We start from the raw sequence: 20,234 nt of genomic DNA, 5'->3' as shown, positions 1-20,234 counted from the left end.
TAAGATAAACTTTTAAAACCAGTATCACTTATTACCTTATTATCAATATTCATCAAACTTATCTTGAAGCCATCTGATGGCAGATAAACAATGGTTGAATGTACAGTAATGTTCTTTTCTAATTTGTATTTTTTATTGATATGATTATTCCTAGTATGGAAGATTCATTTTATAAAAGTATATATATATATATATATATATATATATATATATATATATATATATATATATATATATATATATATATATATATTTAGGATAGACAATTAAGAAAACACTTCTATAATAGACAATATTTTTTTATGTAAATGATACACAAGAAAAAATATTCTTATGATTAACATTAAAACTTGAATAAGTAAATGATGTGTCTGTGATAGAATCTGGACACTCAATAAACTAACGCTTTAAGAGATATAAAAACCAATGACAATTATGAATAAAAATAAAAAAAACATTGATATTAAATCAACCTTTAATTTTTATGAAATATTTTTCACGATAGACAATAATAATTATTTTCTTGATAGACATTTAAGAAAACCTTTTTTCATGATAGACTGTAATAAATTCTTCTGCTTTGTTTATGATAGATAATAGTAGGTAAAATAAGAAATATACTTCATACTTAAACATTTTATGAGATATATTTCATGATAGACAATAAGAATTATTTTCTTGAAAGACAGTTAAGAAAAAAATAATTCATGATAGACTGTTACAAAACTGCTGTATTGTTCATGATAGATAATAAACGGTCAATTAAACAAAATTATATTTTATACTTTAAACTTTAAAATGTTCATGATAGACAATAAGAGATATATTTCATGATAGACAATAATTGAATAAAAAGTATATTTCATGATAGACAATAAGAAATGTTTTTCATGATAGACAATATAAAATATTTTTCATGGTACATGTAGACAATAACAAATATATTTCATGATAGACAAAAACAAATATTTTCTTGATAGACAATTAAGAAAATCTTTTTTCGTGATCGACTGTAATAAAAATACTGTATTGTTCATGATAGATGATAGTATATAAAATAAGAAATATATTCTAATATTTTAAACTTTAAATTTTTAAGAAATATATTTCATGATATGAATAGGCGCAAAAATTGGCACTACATATGCAGGCGCCCCAACAGTTGCAGACGACATTGCTCTACTCTCTACAAATCCGGCAGACCTCACAGCAGCACTCCAGCTGGTCCACAAGTTTAATAGCAAAGATAGGGCCAACATAAACACAACGAAAAGCGAAATTGTCATATACAACTCCGACAAAAAAAGGGAACCACAACATTGGGACATCGGTAACAGTACTATTCACGAAACCGAAAGTACCACCCACCTTGGTATCCTGCGACACCATAAACAACAACAGAATATCACATGCAGAATTGGCACTGGAAGGAGAGCAATGTATTCGCTGATGGGGGCAGGCCTGCATGGAAGAAATGGCATAAACCCCACAATATCCCTACACATGTACGTCACTTTTGCCAGACCCAGAATCATCTATGGCTTAGAGACAATCCACTTAACACAGAAAGACCTCAATCAACTAGCAAGCTATGAGGCGAAGCTAATGAGGCAAATCCAATACCTGCCGGACCGTTGTTCATCCGCTGCCGTATATTCATTAATTGGTGCGACACCTATTTCAACACAGATCCCTTACAGAAAAAATGCATTAAATGTGAACAGTTATTGTGAATAATATGTAAATATTTTGCGAACTATCTGCGAACATGTATCTTCTTCTAAGAATTCATTCGCACAATGTTCACAGAATGTTCACTTTTCACATGCAAATTAGATTATCTGCGAACTCAAATTGCGAACAAATTGTGAACAAATTGTACAAATGGAGATCATTAAATGTTAACAACTTGCGAATATTAAATGTTAACAACTCGCGAATATTAAATGGTAACAACTTGCGAATATTAAATGTTAACAATTCGCGAATATTAAATGGTAACAACTTGCGAATATTAAATGTAAACAATTTGCGAACAGTACATGTAAACAATTTGCGAATAGTACATGTGAACCATTCGCGAACTATGAACCAATAAATGTTAACAATATGCGAACAATAAAAGTGAACTATTGGAGATCAGTAGATGTGAATAACCTGTGATATATATAAATATATTGTGATACTGTGTGCAAAACTTTTGGAGTCAAATCCTAAATTGCCATTTTGGAGTATATATCAAATGTAAGAAGTGAAAACAATTATTATACAGTTTATTCAAACACAAAGTAATTATTCATTTTGTTTTTGTCTACATACATGCATTATACCTTTTAACAAACAATTTTTTCTTATTTTTTCCAATAATTTTGTCTTATATACTTGTCAAAAAATTCCATTTAAAGTAACTTACAGGTAACCATACTTATTGTTATAACATACAGTTTCAGTCATAATATTGCAGAAATGAGCTGCAGTAAGATTAGATTACCATATCAAAGTTAACAAAGTTAAATTGAAATTTTATCAGGTTTTTTTTAAAGTGTTATAAGGGCCTGCAAACCCCTGGCCACAGTTATGAAAAAGGTAGATCTAAGAAATAGATTGGCAACCTCCTGCCTTCATAGAATTAAAAGCTTAAGACAGTCAAATATTGATTTTGTTTTGATAACAACTTTACATTAACATGATTATAAATACACACAGGCTTTACATATTTGGCACTTGAAACCTAATAGTACTTCAATTAAACATTATACAATGTTCCTTACATTTTCTGTAACATTCAAAATGTTAAAATTCTTCACAGCTAAATGAAGGGTGTTCTATTGACACATGGAAACCTGTCTCTTTTCTGTGGCTCCCTGTCTTTCTTTAACCTGGCTAAACCCCTAAGAGGTTTGTTTACATAGTTATAGTAAATATCAGTAAGTTTCTAATTCCTGGAGTTTTCTCATACTGAGAAATAATGTTACTACTTATTTCTGAATGACAAATACTAGTCCAAACAAACAGCTCTAAAAGTTAATTAACAGGTTGCACAGTTTGTTCAATGCTTTGGTTGAGACTGTCAAGGGCACACTGTCTTTTTAAATGTCAAATCTGCTGTATTATCTGATCTTGTCATGTTAATACCACTGCTATTCAAGATCCATCCCCTTGATGCAGATTTCGGAAAGGAGTTCAGGTAACACAACTACTCTGGTTTTCATCAAGGTAAACTACACCATATCCGATGCAACAAACCTGCACTGCACAAAGCCAGGCCTGTTTGCTGAAAGTATGAAATGATAGAAATTATGTCTAGTTCAGTCATATTTTGACATCACAATAAAGCACACAAAAACAAGCTTATATAAAGATTTAGATATCATACTGGTGTTTTGACAAAGTGAGGAGTTTCTTGACTAGTTAAAACAGCATTTATTCTTGTTGATCATTGTTGAAAATTTGAAATGTAATATAGAAATAACATACTTATGAAAGTTCACATATACATTCGTCCTCTGGCAATAGGTATGCAAAGTTGCATTTTATCAATTTTAACAGTTATTGAGTTATGGTCAAGGTTATTTTTTTGACATGTAACTGACAACAATTAAAAGGCTAACATCTTAAGTGAATACTCTTGAAAATCTAGGGCTCAATTCTGTTAGGTAAGTATTTTCAAAATTAAAGTACTCTACTATAGGGATAAATGTGCAAAATTTATTATCTACCTGCTTTTCCAAAGACCAAAGTGCCAATTTCGGCTTTTCTTCTCCAAACCATGGTACTTGAAGTAGTGATCATCATGCTCACAGCAGTGTCTGCTCCCTTCCCCGGCAAATCAGTCTCATCAAGCAAATAAACTGCTCGTTATCCTGCAACATTTGATACACGTACATCTTTATTTTATACATGCTATTTTGTTAATCTAAAATATTGCATGATTTCAAAATAAAATATGGAAACACAAAATGCCTTCTGATTACGCATCACATGATTGTCATGTGTGCAACCACAAATATTCTCCTTACTTGAAAAAAACTGTCAGTTAATAATTTAATTAGCCGTTTATTAATTTGTGAACTTAAGTTATAAATAACTAAAATGTACCTGAGTGCTCTGTACATACTCCAAACTACGATGACGAGGCATTTCCATATAGTTTTGAACAATATTGGACCAGTCGGTTGGGCATGATGGGGGAAGAAGACTGGCAGGGAAATGTTAACTGCAACATGGGAGGGTGTCGGACAGGGAGCATGGATACTGTCCTGAAATAAGATAGCAATATGATGCATATAAATACACTGTAACAGTTATGTAGTGCACTGTGATCTTTTGTCATTTCATCATTGTTGTTTTCGAAACTCATAAACAGATCACAATTATCTACAGTGTTGTCATGGTCAGGATGAGTGTTCCTAGTAAATGAAGGTCATTCATAAGTTATAATACACAAATCATGATGAAAATGTCATATCAGTGTCGTTGACAAGTCCATCAGGAACACAGTACTCCCCTGACTACATAAACAATTGACTCGATCATGATGAGAAAGTTATATCATTATACAAATGACCTCATTATTATGGACAATGTTGTATGAAAATTAAATAAAAGCACCATGCTGTTCTTGAAAGTCCTTTGTTTACTAATCCGGGTTTATGACTATATTAACGAATATTTTAGTCTTTTTCTATATCATTTAAACCTTACAAAGCTTAATATTAAATTTATACAACTGCAATGATATTTACCTGTCAAAACTCGACAGAAGCATCCTCGAACAGCAGTAAATGTAGACAAAAAACGTAATTGTTTCAAAATTTCTCGTTTTTCAATTACAAACCGGAAATTACGTATATGGTGAAGGGAGATAACTAGGTTGTTATTATTTCTCGTCGCTATCGGTAACATCGTTGTCGGAGAATATGGATATTTTATGGATGCGATTTAACCATGTGTTTTACGTTAATTAAATCAATCTAACAAGAAAAAATGGTGACTTATAACAATTTAAGTCAGTGAAATAAATTAACAAAACTTCAAACACGTTTTTCTCCATATTGAAATTGCCGACTTTGTACTGAATGTATATGAATGTTTTTGACACATTGTTGAATATTTGATTTGATTCTGAATTGTCAACATGCTTAAAAAATAAAGTAAACAAAACGTTTGATATTCTTCATTTCTACATACTGGTAGTTAATATTCCTTTGAAAGGATTTGTCTGAAGATCATCATCAATAGGTACATGTATGTTCACTTTTTAACCAAGGATAAATTAACACCCTCGATCATTATAAAAACTCATTTAAAGTGGAATCCATATACTGTTTAACTTAATTTGTTCATCTTTGTGGGACTGATAAGTGGAATTTTACAAGTCACAATTGTGAACATATTGTAAACAGGGAAAATTAACAGAGTGTTTTCCATTAATGTTATTCCTAGTCAGTAACAAAGTTCTTTATGTGAACATTCTGCGACTTAAATGTGAACATTCTGCGAATTGAAACCCCTTCGTTCGATAAACTGACATTTTATATGTTCTAATTGTGAACATTATGTTAACTTTAACATTTTTAAAGTTATAACCGTAAACATTCTGCGAACTATTATTTTATTGTGAACTTATTGCGAATAGCAGTCCTAGGTGTGCGCTGATTATTCGCATAAGCTGCGAACATTCTGCGAATGATACCTGCGAATACTGGTGTTCACAATATATTCACAAATTGTTCGCGAGTTGTTCACAAAAAGGCATTCATTCTGTAAGGGATAGACATCAACGCCCTGACACTATTCGGCAACATCCTAAGAAACCCAGATACAGCCGAGTACGAGATTGCCAGGAGACAATTAGCCATCAAACAGGCCGATAGTCACAGCTGGTTCATGAATATACGTCGCATACTGAGCAAATACAACTTACCTTCTGCCTATGATCTTCTAGACAGACCTCCCACCCGTGATGAATGGAAGGAGAAAATCAATCTAGCAGTCAACAACTACTGGGCAGAACAATGGGAAGAAGATAAACAAAGCAAATCTTCACTGAAATTTTACTCAATACAAAAAGACCCAATTTCAAACCCACACCAATTGTGGTCCTCGATCGAGACGAACCCTCGGCAAGTCAAAGAGGCTGTGGTCAAGGCACGGGTACTCACTGGCACGTACACTTTGCAAGCAAACAAACACAAATTTAATCAACACTTGGTTAACCCAACCTGTACCCTATGCAACCTTGGCCCTGAAGATAGGGAACATTTTCTCACGCAGTGCTTATCACTGCAACATGCCCGGCAAAAACACATTATACGTCTTGCCCATACCCTGACAAATTAACTTAACATTAAGGTTAGTGATACCATTACAAATAACCCAACACTCCTTACTCAGTGTATTCTTGACTGCTCCGCCCCAACCATTAGAGACATTATTGGCAACAACAGTGAAACTCTATTGCAAGTAGAGAGAATTAGCAGACAGCTAGTGTATGACCTGCATTCTGCTAGGAACTTTATACTGAAGAAACAGCAGTGCCAGCCCCCGTAGTTGAACTGTCTCGCGCCAGGAAAACTGCTATATTCATCACTCAATTTCTCAACTGCTAGTCTGAACATTATTATTTACTGCCAGCTGATATTATCAGGCTTATTACCGTATACTTAGCCATAGTATTATACCATACCATGCCCACAAGAGGGATAGACTTATATGGTTACTGTGTAGTGGCTCTAGACTTATGTGTCGATAAATATATCGTCAAACGTTACTACGTGTGTGTACATATCTGTTAATCAGTTTTAAGCAATGTTTTTTAGTTTTACGTAGCTAGTGTAGTGTGACTAGTACTGTAACGGATCTTATCATACTCGTGATGCAGTAGTTTTTTTAGTGATTTAATGACTTATGCCCTCAAGGCTCTATTATTATCACATTCTATGACCGACATCCCAGCTTAACTACAAAAAATTTAAAATATACACAACCAGACCTTAACGAAAACTTCAACAGCAGCAACCAACATTACCTATTCCGATAGGGTGCTCCGATCAACTAGCGGAGGAATCTACAATAACAACAACAACAACAACAACGATAGACTTCAAAAATATTTTCATGATCGACAGTTAAAAAAAAATTCATGATAGACTGTTATAAAACTACTGTGCGTATTGCTTATGATATATGATAGTAAATAAAATAAGAAATATATTGTTTTACTTCAACTTTACGATTTAAGATAATAATAATTCATGATAGACAATAACTTAGAAGCAAGAATCACGTCAAGTGCTTCGCGTAAACTTTTCCTGGTATGGTGGCAATCGTAACAACTCGGCCATCTCCGGCAAGCTTCGAGATCATTCGGAACTCCTCAGCCATTTTTGTTGTTTCACACTACTTACAACAATTGAACATATTTTCGTGAGTTATTTTTTAAATTCAAAAATGCATTTCTCAGTTTTCATATACTCATAATTCTCATAAACAGTTAAAAATAGTAGGAGTTGTAAATTCATTAGAAACACTGACAAACAGTCTGTATAATGCACCAGTCAATTGTATAACTTTTTGGTTTCTAATTGTGAAGCTATCAAGGCCGTCATGATATTCTTTTTCAAGGCACAGACCTATAAACCATATGTTCGTGGTAAAGGCGAGGTCTTGAAAGGAAATAGAGGATATTTGTTTATTTCAGTGTAAGATCGTATTTTATTTCACGAGTGTCATAGAAAAACATATTTTCACGAGTGGCGAAGCCACGAGTGAAAATGTAGTTTTTTTATGATCACGAGTTAAATAAAATACGATCTTACACTGAAATAAACAAATTTTCTGTTTCTTTTATGCTTATTTTCGGAGTTTTATTTGTTTTTTTTATTTATTTCTGAATTACCCCTTTTTTTGAAAAGGGTGGGCTTTACGCCGCTACCCGTGGGGCGCCCCTCATGCATAATTATAGCTGTCAACTTTTTTACTTTCGGTTTGCTGAGAAATAGTTCTCTGCTATTCATTCTTATAGCTTAATATTCGCTCGTTTTTTATTGCAAAGCTTTATAAACAGTAAAATATGAAGTATTATTAGTGCACAAATGTTCCAAAAAATAATGAAAACACTTTTTATTTTAACCAAATTACTACGCCGCTATTTATAGAATAAAAATTTGGAAGGTCAAATGTGTTAGCAAAACAAATGTGGATACTCATTGGATTTTAACCATTCTTCTTAGTTTAAGACTGCATGTACGCGTGTTTTTATAGTAAGTTAATATACAGTCATCTTACTGTCAGAGACCAGTTTGTTTCGCTTTAAAATGTTTGTTTTCCAGAAGAGTAAATGCCACGCTAGTTTGTTGACACATTTTGAGATGTGGTTGGGGTAAAAAATATCGGATCTATCTGTAAATTGTTGTGTGAATTCTCCAGGAAGCTCATTTTACGTACTACAACGGTTAACAGTTCAAAATACATTTGATCGATGCTATAAAATTTTATTTATGTTCGAACAGTTGTTTTTGTCTGTAATTTGTTTGGAATGAAAGCAAATGTTCGAACATTCAGCTTCAAAGATCAGTAAAATGTTTGATAAACGGGATAACCGGTAATAAACGGTAAGTTGTTAATTTCCATTTATATATTTATTTAAATTTATAAAATATTTCTTTATTTTTTTTTAACCTTTTTTTGACATAATTTACTGAAGTCCAGTGTCCTGTTTTGACCAAGGCAAGTAGCAACAAAGGATTTTAAAAGTAGTTCTGAAAATTGATATTTTCACTCCTTATTTTGCAGTGAAAATATCAATTTGATATTTTCACTGTTGTTATTTCACTGTTAAAACCCCATATTTCATCGTAAAGCATGAAAGAAACATCTTTATTCCACCACCTGCTCTAATATAATGAACAGTGCCACATTTGCAGATTTGTTTGATTCTGCTTCAATTATGTTGTCCATCAATTTAATCCACAGTGTCTTTTTTAGAAATGTTCTCTGTGTTATTTATATTTTCGATCTTCTGCAATGTCCAAGTCACTACAATTTTATCATGCGCTTCAAGAAGTTCAAATTTAGACCTTACCCAATATTTGGAACAGCTCAAATGATGAATAACTCGTACTAGTCTAAAATGTTTTTTGTGGTAGTAAGTTACAGAATGAATACAATAGTTTTCTTTTTGGTCTTCGAACTATTGCATGTTACTATGAGGAATGTTGTCTAAAAAATATATCCATGTTTAAATTGAAGTTCATAGTAAAGCACTGGATCTCATTCCCATTTGTTAAATATTGAGACAGATTTTCATTTGATACAATCAAAAACTTTTCATTTATAACTGAGAACCTATGTTTGCAATTAAAAAGCATTTCTTAGTTTAAACTTTATTTAATTTTACAACGATTGTGAAACAAGTTATTACAACTTATATTAATCACTCTCGTTGGCACGATGTTGCGCGAGAGTGTGGTCTTGTGTTGTGGGGGAAACCGGAGTACCCGGAGAAAACCCACTTGTCCGGCTTGGTGACCACTAACCAAACTCACATGCGCTCAGGCCGGGAATCAAACCCGGGTCGCCTTGGTGAGAAGCAAGTGCGCTAACCGGACAACCAAAAAGCATTTCTTTACATAATTGTACATGGTAAATTTGGTAAGATATAAACTTTTTTATTTATTTTTTTATTTTTGCTTTGCGCTCGCCTGTGATTTGCCTAAAATTAAAAAAAAAAGTTTGTTGTATTTTTTCAACTCGCTTCTACTTTTTTGGGGCAAAATCCATAGAACAAATGATCAATTTGTTGTGGTCTAAGTTTAAATTGTGTAAACATGATTAAGATTCCCAAGAGTTACATCATGAAGTTTCACCACTGAATTGAAATTGATACGCGATCTATTTTCAGCGCAGTTAAAGTGTAAAGATTTCAAACATTGTAAACCGTCCATATACATCCTAGCACCAATAATGCGCGTACAGAGAACTATTTTTCAACATTTAGATATTCATTATGTTCCCTAAACGAAAAGGCTGCAAAACAAAAATCGTCAAAGACTCTAAAGCGGCTGTTTATATGGACTATATACATCCGAGGTTGTATTCGATAGAAATTAGCCGAGGGTTTCCGAATGTGCACTACGGGTGTTTTGATTAAAAACTGACCCCAGAAATGAGTGGTGTAAAAGTAATTTCAATGAGCCTATTGGAAATTCCAAGGGTTTCCCGCAAAATAATTTGCATAAATATGCGGATGAATACTGAATTGTTATGGCATTAGCTTAAAATAGTTTTTTTAAACTGACAACGTACCTAACCGTGTTCTATTTTTTCATTTTTTGTTGTGACCGTCTCGACCCCGGAACTTGGTCTCAAATGTTTTATACGGAATTCTTCCAATCCCTAAAGTTTCGCCATAAAAAAATCGTAAAAACAAACCGTCAATGTACAATTATTTGGACTACCCCGGAACAGGGAGTAATGAGGTCGCCATTCCTTATGCTTATTATCTGATTTGTAAGATGCAATAGTTGATTTAACGTTTTTATTCGAATAAAACGATTATTTTGTCATCGCTCTGATTCGTACATGTTTTGTTCATAAATTTTCCTTCATGTAACCATATTCCGTATGCAGATACATGAATGTAACCCTGGTTAGAGCTACCCTGGTTCTTTAAGTTTAACATGCACCTGTGTATAGCACTGTCACATGGGACCCCTATTTAACATCCCTCCCGGAAGATGATTAGTTTTTTTAGTGATGTGACGGGGAATTGAACCTGCGACCCCTGGATTGACAGTCAAATGTGTTATGCACCAGTCAATTGTAACAACGGCCCCCCAGGTCCAGCAAAATAGCGGGGACTTTAACTTTTAGTCCAGCCATCCCTGGGTAAAATCTCTGTCCTGCTGGGACAAACTGATGGTCAAATCCCCGCCAAATATCACTGCAACCAACGTAGCCTCTAGGTAAGGCAATTTCCCCACTTTATTTTGCGCGAAGACAAAACCACCGCATTCACACGACACTATTCCTTATTACACAAATGACTGTAGTCTGTTGCTTACAACATAAATGCTATTGGCCAAATTTATTTCAATGTTGTTTTGCTTTTCAAAAAGATGAAAATTAAACTATGTTTTACGTTTTCTTCAGATTTTTGCCATCATGGGTGATGAGGAAGGCAGCAACACCTGTTTAGTGGTAGTCTAATGAAATATATTTTATGATTTCATGAGATTCATGCATTTTGAACATATTATATATGTTGGGAAAGACCTCATTTCACTGTTACATTGTATTAATTATATAATTATAAGTCTTGTGTCTCTTGATTGATCTGTATTAAATAACAAACATAAATGAAAGCACTTGTGTAAGCAATATTTATTATGTCCAGTATCCCGGTCAGGTTGCATGAGAGTTTGGTTCGTGGTCGAAAAGCCTGACAAGCGAGTTTATTCTGGGTTCTTACAGTTTCCCAATTTTAGAAAGCCACTCTTGTTAAACATCATGTAAAAAAGACCTTTAATATAATTGTTTAAGAAATTGTTTCACAATCGTAAAATTAGTATTATTAAATTCAACAATGTCAAACAGTTATGAAATACTGTTTTATTTCTCTTTGAATGATTGCAGACTCTGATGGGACCCTGGCCCCGCAGTTACTATTTAGTGACAACCACAAATTGGTACATTTAACCTTATGTGCTTTTCAATATATTTAAGTATACATGAAAAAAGTAAGTATAAAAAAAATATCACTCCTGTATTTCCGGTATGGATATAAATCAGACCCTTGGGCATGCTGTGTGGCCGATAACTCAGCAAGCCTAAGTCTTACCGCCTTAAGCGTATTCCCACAGGTTGGATTTTTCCATCCATACCGTTAAAACATGAGTTATATATTTTCTTGCATATAATTATCTAAAATTACCAATTACCAAAAACTGAGGTAGAAAACAACACTTTTGTACATTCACTAATAGGGCGTGCAGCAATGTTTACTAACGTCATAACGAAAGCTCAGTAATTTTATATCACAATTGAGGTAAAAAAATTCCACTTAAAATCACTTTTTTACGATTATTTATTTTCAATTTTATTTGAAAGTCTTACCTACCTATATATTTGATTGCGCTTTATTGAAATAGCATTATATACTTTTCATTTTTACCATACAATAAAGGAAATAAGAAGTGGCGAGTTCTTGTGTGTGACCCATCTTACATGTGGGGTGTAAGAAAGGTTATTCGAGTACTGGAAACATGATCCGAAACACACGTCTGGTATGCAAGAATAGCTTATTATCTGCAATTTTTACTACCTTTTGAATGATTTGCTCTATTGTCTTAAAATGGTGTTGAAAATGTATTTCAGGGTCCAGGATACTCTGGCAATCCACGGCTTCACTTGAAGTTGCCTGATTCTGACGATTCTCGCTCAGGCCCAGAGTTTACTACCAGGGAACGAGAATTAGCCAGCACTTCTGAGCTATCCGCCTTCCAAGAATACTCATCTGAACAGGTAGGACTGGCTGACATAAACAGTGCATTAAATCTTGAAACAGCAGGCAAAGGACATTCATATACTGAACTAAATCTAAAAACAGGTGATTGTTACGGTGTTTACTTTGAATAACTCAATTTGAATCCTATCCTACATGTTTCCATTCCTGGATGTTCTCATAGCCTAACATTTCTAGACTTCAAGGACTCAATTGTTAGTCGATTGACAAGCAAGGGATTCTTGTTCTCCTAAGGCTTTGTCTAACTTGATCCATATATATGCAATTTCTGGTTGTATAATTATAATTGTGTAAAAAAATTATGTTCGTTTCTTTGTTTGTCTTTAGAATTATTGATAATAGAACATCGTATTTCCCTGATGATTGCTGTTTTAATAGCTGTTGGCATGCAAATGCGTTCTAGTTTAACCTGTTTTTACTGTTATAGGCATGCATTTTCTTCTTTTCAGTAACTACAATAAGCAATCTATGAATGAATTATTTTAAGATTTTTCTGTTTCATTTTTTTTTTACTTTACATGTTTTGAATGCTTAGAATGTTAATAAATTCTGTAATGAATATTCTGTCATGAATAGAATTTATGCCTTAGGGCTATTCCAGTAAAACATATAACCCACGGGGGGGAAGGCAATTATTTAAATAGTATATGGTTTGGTGTCTTTTTTCGCTAATTTGGACCCCGAAAGGGTAAATTTGCTTCTGTAGGGGGGTGGTATATTTTAAAAGTTCCTTCCCCCCGGGGGTTATATGTTTAAACGGAATAGCCCTTATTTGACTTCGACAGCTTTTTTTGTTGCTGACTGGTTTGCTCTCCTTCTGTGACGCAGAACCAGTCCTCTGGGGGGAATATGTTTCCAATGTAAACAGGTAACAAATATTTATAATTCTATGTGAAAACTCATGACAATGTTTCCCATTCGTTAAGATATTTCATTTTATACAAAATATTCATTTTATTGCAAAACTATGACCACTTGAACAAATTCACTGTAAAAAAATTTTTCTTTCTATTTAGCAATGAAAGCCTTCAATCATAGTTTGTTAATATAACTAAATCGTACAACTGTTAAAAATACTCTAAATAACACATAACTGTTAATTTACTTAATTAAGATCTTTCTATTAATGTTATACGTCCGATATTATTCCATTTTCAGGCCAGCTTGACGGGAGAGTTTTTTCATCAGATTTACAACCAGAAGAAGTTTACTGCCATACACCATGTACTGAAAAATCCTGTTGATGCCTTACAACAGCCTAGTGTAAGTAGCCCCACCAGACATTCATTGGAAGTGTTGAATGACTGTTTGACAAACAGTTTTTACCACCACATGTCTGTCAATAGTTTTAAAACCAATACCCTAATGTTTATTCAGCACTGACACCAACAAAACTGTTAATAAAACCGATAAACACCGAAAGGTCATTGGATTACATCACTGAATCAAAATGGCCTCAGTACGAAAGTTCATCGCTAGTTAAAAGGATCTATAAGTAATTCTAGAATAAAGATCATTAGCTACAAAATGAGACATGGTTTGCTGCCTAGCCTAACACGAAATACTTCAGTAAATGTGATAAGTTCGTAATCTGTTTCAGTAATTTGTAACTTCATCCATAATCTGTCAATATAAATATGAACGCCAAGACTGAAGAGCAAGATTCGACTTAATGTTGTTTAAATTTATAATACATATGATGAAAAAACAATGCATTTGATACAAAACCTGATGTTCTAATGTGACAATAAACATGCATTATTGTAGCCCAGTACAATACCTGCTATTGTACATACTTGCATGCCTTACAACGAGTGTTATGTTTTTAGGTCTTGAAAATAGCCCAAAAGATTTCTTGTCGTTGTTACATGCATTATGAAGGGTATTATGTTCTGAGGTCTGGAAAATAGCCCAAAAGATTTCTAGTCGTTGCTACATGCATTATGAAGGGTATTATGTTCTGAGGTCTGGAAAATAGCCCGGAAGAATTTTAGTGGTACTTGCATGCATTATTAAGGTATTACATTCTGAGGTCTGGAAAATAGCCCAGAATAATTTTAGTTGTACTTGCATGCATTTTCGAGGGTATTTCGTTCTGAGGTCTGGAAAGTAGTTTGGAATAATTTTAGTAGTACTTGCATGAATTGTTTAGGGTATTATGTTGTAAGGTCTGGGAAATAGCTGAAATAATTTTAGCTGTACTTGCATGCATTATAATACTGATTTAAAACAGATATAATTATTTCATTGAAATCTTTTCAGGTAATGTGGAAAGGAAAACACTCTGAGTTCTAATTGGCAAGAAGAAGTTAATTTACCACCTGTTGCAAGGAACATCATGCAGGAAGAAAATCAGAAACAGAAAACATGATGGTAATATAACTTTTTGTGCATAAAAATACAGTCAGTCACCACTGACTGCATTTGATATTTTTGTAGGTAAATGGTATTAACAATAGTGAGATTCAAACCTACTTTGCATATTTCTTAGTGGTTTTGCAGTCAGCAGTGTTAGGGACTGAGCTATCAAAGGTCAAATGACTATTACCTATCTTCCACAATGTATAAGGCCTTAATATGTAAGAATTGAACAGAAATTATTATAAAGTAAAATTATTTTACTTGCTTTTCATTTGTCCTTTTTAGCCTGAGTGTTAAATAAATAAGGAGAGCTTAATACTGCTCTCCCAGGCATCAACGTCACAGTTAGTTTAAAGTTTTGCATATATATTCACACATTTTAGTCAATATCTCATCAAATGTTTCATTTACTGCATTGACATTATTCCCAACCATCCAACCTACTTAATTAATCAAGAAAAATAACTCTGGCTTGCATATCTGCAAAGTTTGCCCCCTTTTTATTCAACTTCAAATTATGGTTAAGCTTTTGCATGTAAGCACATACCAATTATACTTCAATATCTCATGGCTTAATTGATGTATTGCATTGAAACTTTACTTAGACGATCAAGTAAGGTAACTCTATCCTGCATTTAATGCAAATGATGGCCCATTATTTGACATAGAAATTCTGGTTAAGGTTTTGTATGTAAGCACATTTTAGTCAATATTTCAGTAACAACTTGATGTATTAAATACTTTTGACAAATTTTCTCAACCATCCAAGTGCATACTTGTCTTAGTTTATAGTTTATTAAGTTTAAAGATTATAAGTATCTATCATGTGTTTCCAGTACGGATAGAAAAATCCGACCAGAGGGCATGCGTGTAAGCCGGTAACAAGGCTTGTTGAGTTACAGACCTCGCAGCGTGCCCAAGTGTCGGAATTTTTTGTCCGTACCAGAAACACATGATTGATATTTTTTCTTGCAGATCTATAAATATCACTTTGTGGAAAAAATGACGTAGAAAATGAACTGTTGTACATTTCACCAAAAAGCGCTTGCGACGTTGTTTACTGACGTCATAATCAGAAATTTTAAATCACTAAAAATCACGTTTTTTACGATTATTTATTTTCAATTTTAATTAAAAGTCTTGCATACATTTATATTTGATTGCGCTTTAGTTAATTGAAATGGCATAATATACTTTTTATAAACTATAAGATAAAAGAAATAAGAAGTGGCGTGTTGTTTGGCGTGAGTCATCTTACATGGGGGGTGTAAGATGGGTTTTTCCAGCACTGGTCACATGACCGGAAACACACGTCCGGTATGCAAGAAAAAATGTATCTTGCATATAATGCAAATTATGGCCCATTATTATTTGACTTACCAGTAGAAATATTGGTTACGTTTTGGCATGACATGTAAGCAAATATGAGCAAATATATTTCAATATTTCAGCAACTGATTGATGTATTGCGTAGATACTTCAGACAAGTGTTCCCAATCAAGTTAGGTAACGTTCTCTTGCATATAATGCAAATTTTGCCTTGTTATGGTTTTGAATGAAATCTTATTTTACAGTGATCCATGTATGTTTCACCAAAATTTTGCAAATCCTTACAGTCAAATGTTTCAGAAAAGTCAGGCATGATTTGAGGAGAACTTGGGGCATTTCAGTTACAGTGTCATTAAGAATACCATGATTAAACAATAGTTTTTTTTTTTTTTACAGTACTTGATCATTTCTCATTCCTATTTATGAATACTGTTATCTGAATGAGGATAATCTTTGCTTTACCCAGACAGAACAAGAATCATATGCATCCTTCATGAAAGGCAGCAAAAGATTCCTTGCCAAGCCAACCCTAAAACTGGATTGTCATGTGAAAGTTGACAGAGATGTAAAGATGTTTCTGTTTGAAAGCTTCGAGGTAAAAACCTGTGTATTTATGAATTAAATGGCTCTCATAATTCAGCATTTTCTTAATGGCAACATTATACCGGTACTTGTTATTGGCACATGTGTACGGCACATAATGATGACTTTTCAGATGCAAGACCCAAGTCCATACCGCTTACTATATCACTCCTCCACCCTTGTCCTTAGGGCAATGGCATATGCTTAAAGTTTATGATAGCTTGAATGTGGCATATTTTACATGATCTACTGTGGCAGCTCTTGTTTAAATAATCTGAATATGATTCACTTTTTTAAAGAGAAATTTATCGTGGTCCATATCTGATCTATACAAAATGTATCTTTTATTAAAGCAAAGCTTATATTTTCATGGTTACCTCATTTTTTATTAAATGCTTCAAATTTGTCCCTGTTAAATTTTTCATCAGTAGCTGTCTTTAGCTAATGAATAATGTAAAACTTATTGCTGTTTGTTTTTAAGACCAGTGGTGAAGAAAGAGGTATGAAGGAAAGGCATGCAAAGCTCCTCCGAAAGGCCGTAGATCTGGGATGACTCTTCTGTACCCAAGAAGGGAATCATATTCACACTTCCATTTGGGTCAGAACACAACAAACATGCTGTAGGGATTGTATGCATATGTACAGCATATGATTTTTTTATTTACTCTGAAATGTTATTATGTCTCCCTCATACATAGGGAGACATTTTTTGCCCTGTCCGTCACTCTTCCTTTCCACTCAATAGCTAAAATAAGCTTGGGCCCAGGAACTTCATACTTAGATGACCTCTATTGATTTTAAAATCAGTAAGTTAGGTCACAGTAATCTTTAAGTGAATAACAACTTAATATCCCTGATCTTTTATGCAGTAGATGTTCACTCTGCATATGGGCGAATAGGCCAAACTTCAAGGTCACTGTTAGTTTGTCTCCAGTCCAAAAGTACAAATTTCACATCCATTGTTGATTTTTTTTGATTTTTTAAAAAGCAATCTCTAGTTGAGTTCTGATTTTACTTAATTTGTAACGGTCACTAAATTTATCAATAAGCTGGCCTACTTATTCAACTGGTTAGATATGAAAATGTTGATATTCATGTATTTCTTATTTGAGAATTTGTTCTGCATGGAATATTGAAATGCTGTCTACTATTAAACATAGAGAAAAAAATGCATTGTAAATGAAGCAGACCTTCCACGTTTAAAGGAAGAGAAGTCTCCTGATGGTGAGGAATATGCTAAATCGTTCATCTTGATGGATCATTTGGGCTTGACCTGGGAGAAGAACATGTTGGTGTTGGAAGTGACCTGGGAGAAGAACATGTTGGTGTTGAAAGTGACGTGGGAGAGAAAATGTAGGTGTTGGAAGTGACCTGGGAGAAGAACATGTCAGTGTTGGAGGTGACCTGGGAGACAAACATGTCTTTGTTGGTAGTGACCTGGGAGAAGAACATGTCAGTGTTGGAACTGACCTGGGAGAGAACATGTCGGTGTTGGAACTTGGAAGTGACCTGGGAGTAGAACATGTTGTATTGAAAGTGACCTGGGAGTAGAACATGTAGGTGTTTGATGTGACATGGGAGTAGAACATGTCGGTGTTGGAAGTGACCTGGGAGTAGAACATGTTGTATTGGAAGTGACCTTGGAGTAGAACATGTCAGTGTTGGAACTGACCTGGGAGTAGAACATGTCAGTGTTGGAACTGACCTGGGAGTAGAACATGTCTTTGTTGGTGACCTGGGAGAAGAACATTTCAGTGTTGGAAGTGACCTGGGTGAAGAACATGTCAGTGTTGACAGTGACCTGGGAGAAGAACATGTCTTTGTTGGTGACCTGGGAGAAGAACATGTCAGTGTTGGAAGTGACCTGGGAGTAGAACATGTCAGTGTTGGAAGTGACCTGGGAGAAGAACATGTCAGTGTTGGAAGTGACCTGGGAGTAGAACATGTCAGTGTTGGTAGTGACCTGGGAGAAGAACATGTCAGTGTTGGAAGTGACCTGGGAGTAGAACATGTCAGGGTTGGTAGTGACCTGGGAGAAGAACATGTCGGTGTTGGAAGTGACCTGGGAGAAGAACATGTCGGTGTTGGAAGTGACCTGGGAGTAGAACATGTCAGTGTTGGAAGTGACCTGGGAGACGAACATGTCTGTGTTGGTAGTGACCTGGGAGAAGAACATGTCAGTGTTGGAAGTGACCTGGGAGTAGAACATGTCAGTGTTGGAACAGACCTGGGAGAAGAACATGTCGGTGTTGGAAGTGACCTGGGAGAATAAAATGTCCATTGTAATAGTGTTGGTGTTGGTAGTGACCATTTTGGAAGGGGTTAATATTTACTCCCAACATCAATGGTTATCTATCTGCATCGATTAAACAACAGCTGGATTTGGACAAATTATTACTTTTATCTGTAAATTTATATCAAATTCTTAACACACACACAGCCTACAGATGGAAGGAAGGATAATGTTAGTGAGTTTGAGTATTGTAGAATGAAGGAGGTCTAGTGTTCAACATTGAAACTATTCCTTTCTTTTTCATACTAAAGTTGCAATGAAACTGATTTTTCAGTGGCAAGGTGGAAAAAACTTGGATGATAGACCAAGCTCAGGACTTGTATCATGAAAACCTACTGTTGAAAATACACCTTTTTCATACAAAAAGTGTGATATTGAAACCAATGAAGCTGATGTTCCAAAAGTAATATGGCAAAACTTAAATGACCAAGCTCAGGACTTGTTTAATGAAAACCTACTGTTGAAAACAAGAGCTATCTGTCCTGATAAAAAAGTTTGTATTGCCCTGAATAGATTGTATGTTTAAATATATTTTAGTCAAATTTTGCTGAGGATCAATTAAGGCTACTACTTACATGCCCTCATGCGGTGTTCAACTGTGGAGCAATCATGAAATTGTGTTGGATACAAATACAATTCCTATTTTTGCATGCAAAGCAATTTATCTTAAAATGTAACTCAATGTATTTTTTTACAAAATTAACCAGTTGTGTTTACCACTTGATAATGCGAATGGACAAACTTCAAAAATTTCCTTTCAAAAATTAAACAAGAAGTAGTAAATACAAAACTTCAATGTCAGCTTTATTTTTGGTCATGTTTATCTCTGGCAAGCTTTTTGAAATAATAACTCTTTCTTTTTGAAATGTTGAATCAGGAATTTTTTATATTTATCTTGACATCATTTTGGAGCCGGTTCACATGGGACAAACATTTAAGTACAAAATACCCTATAAAAGTCATGTTGATAATGTATAAAATAATAAAAGGTTATCTTAAGCAGGATTAGTTCCACCATGTTTTTATACAGATTTCTGTACTTATGTATATGGTATAAATGATGTCACAATCATGAAATGTCATACTGATTATCTTCTTTTTATGTACAACTAGTGTAATAACTTTTTATGTACAACTAGTATA

The 20,234-nt window shown here is 34.0% G+C and overlaps 1 long non-coding RNA gene across 1 annotated transcript; it reads right to left on the bottom strand.

Moving 5' to 3' along the window:
- Window positions 1-1,013: 1,013 nt before the first annotated feature.
- LOC128238748 (uncharacterized) lies at window positions 1,014-4,848 on the bottom strand. The gene is made up of 4 exons (XR_008261763.1): window positions 4,746-4,848; window positions 4,099-4,259; window positions 3,720-3,863; window positions 1,014-3,274 (listed from the first exon to the last, which is right to left on the bottom strand). It is a non-coding gene; the product is annotated as an uncharacterized LOC128238748 (long non-coding RNA).
- Between the last annotated feature and the right edge of the window lie 15,386 nt (window positions 4,849-20,234).

This window comes from Mya arenaria, chromosome 6 (assembly GCF_026914265.1).
Source record: "Mya arenaria isolate MELC-2E11 chromosome 6, ASM2691426v1".
Lineage (NCBI taxonomy): Eukaryota > Metazoa > Mollusca > Bivalvia > Myida > Myidae > Mya > Mya arenaria.
The sequence above is the reverse complement of the archived record's forward strand: the minus strand, read 5'-3'. Positions and strand labels throughout refer to the sequence as shown.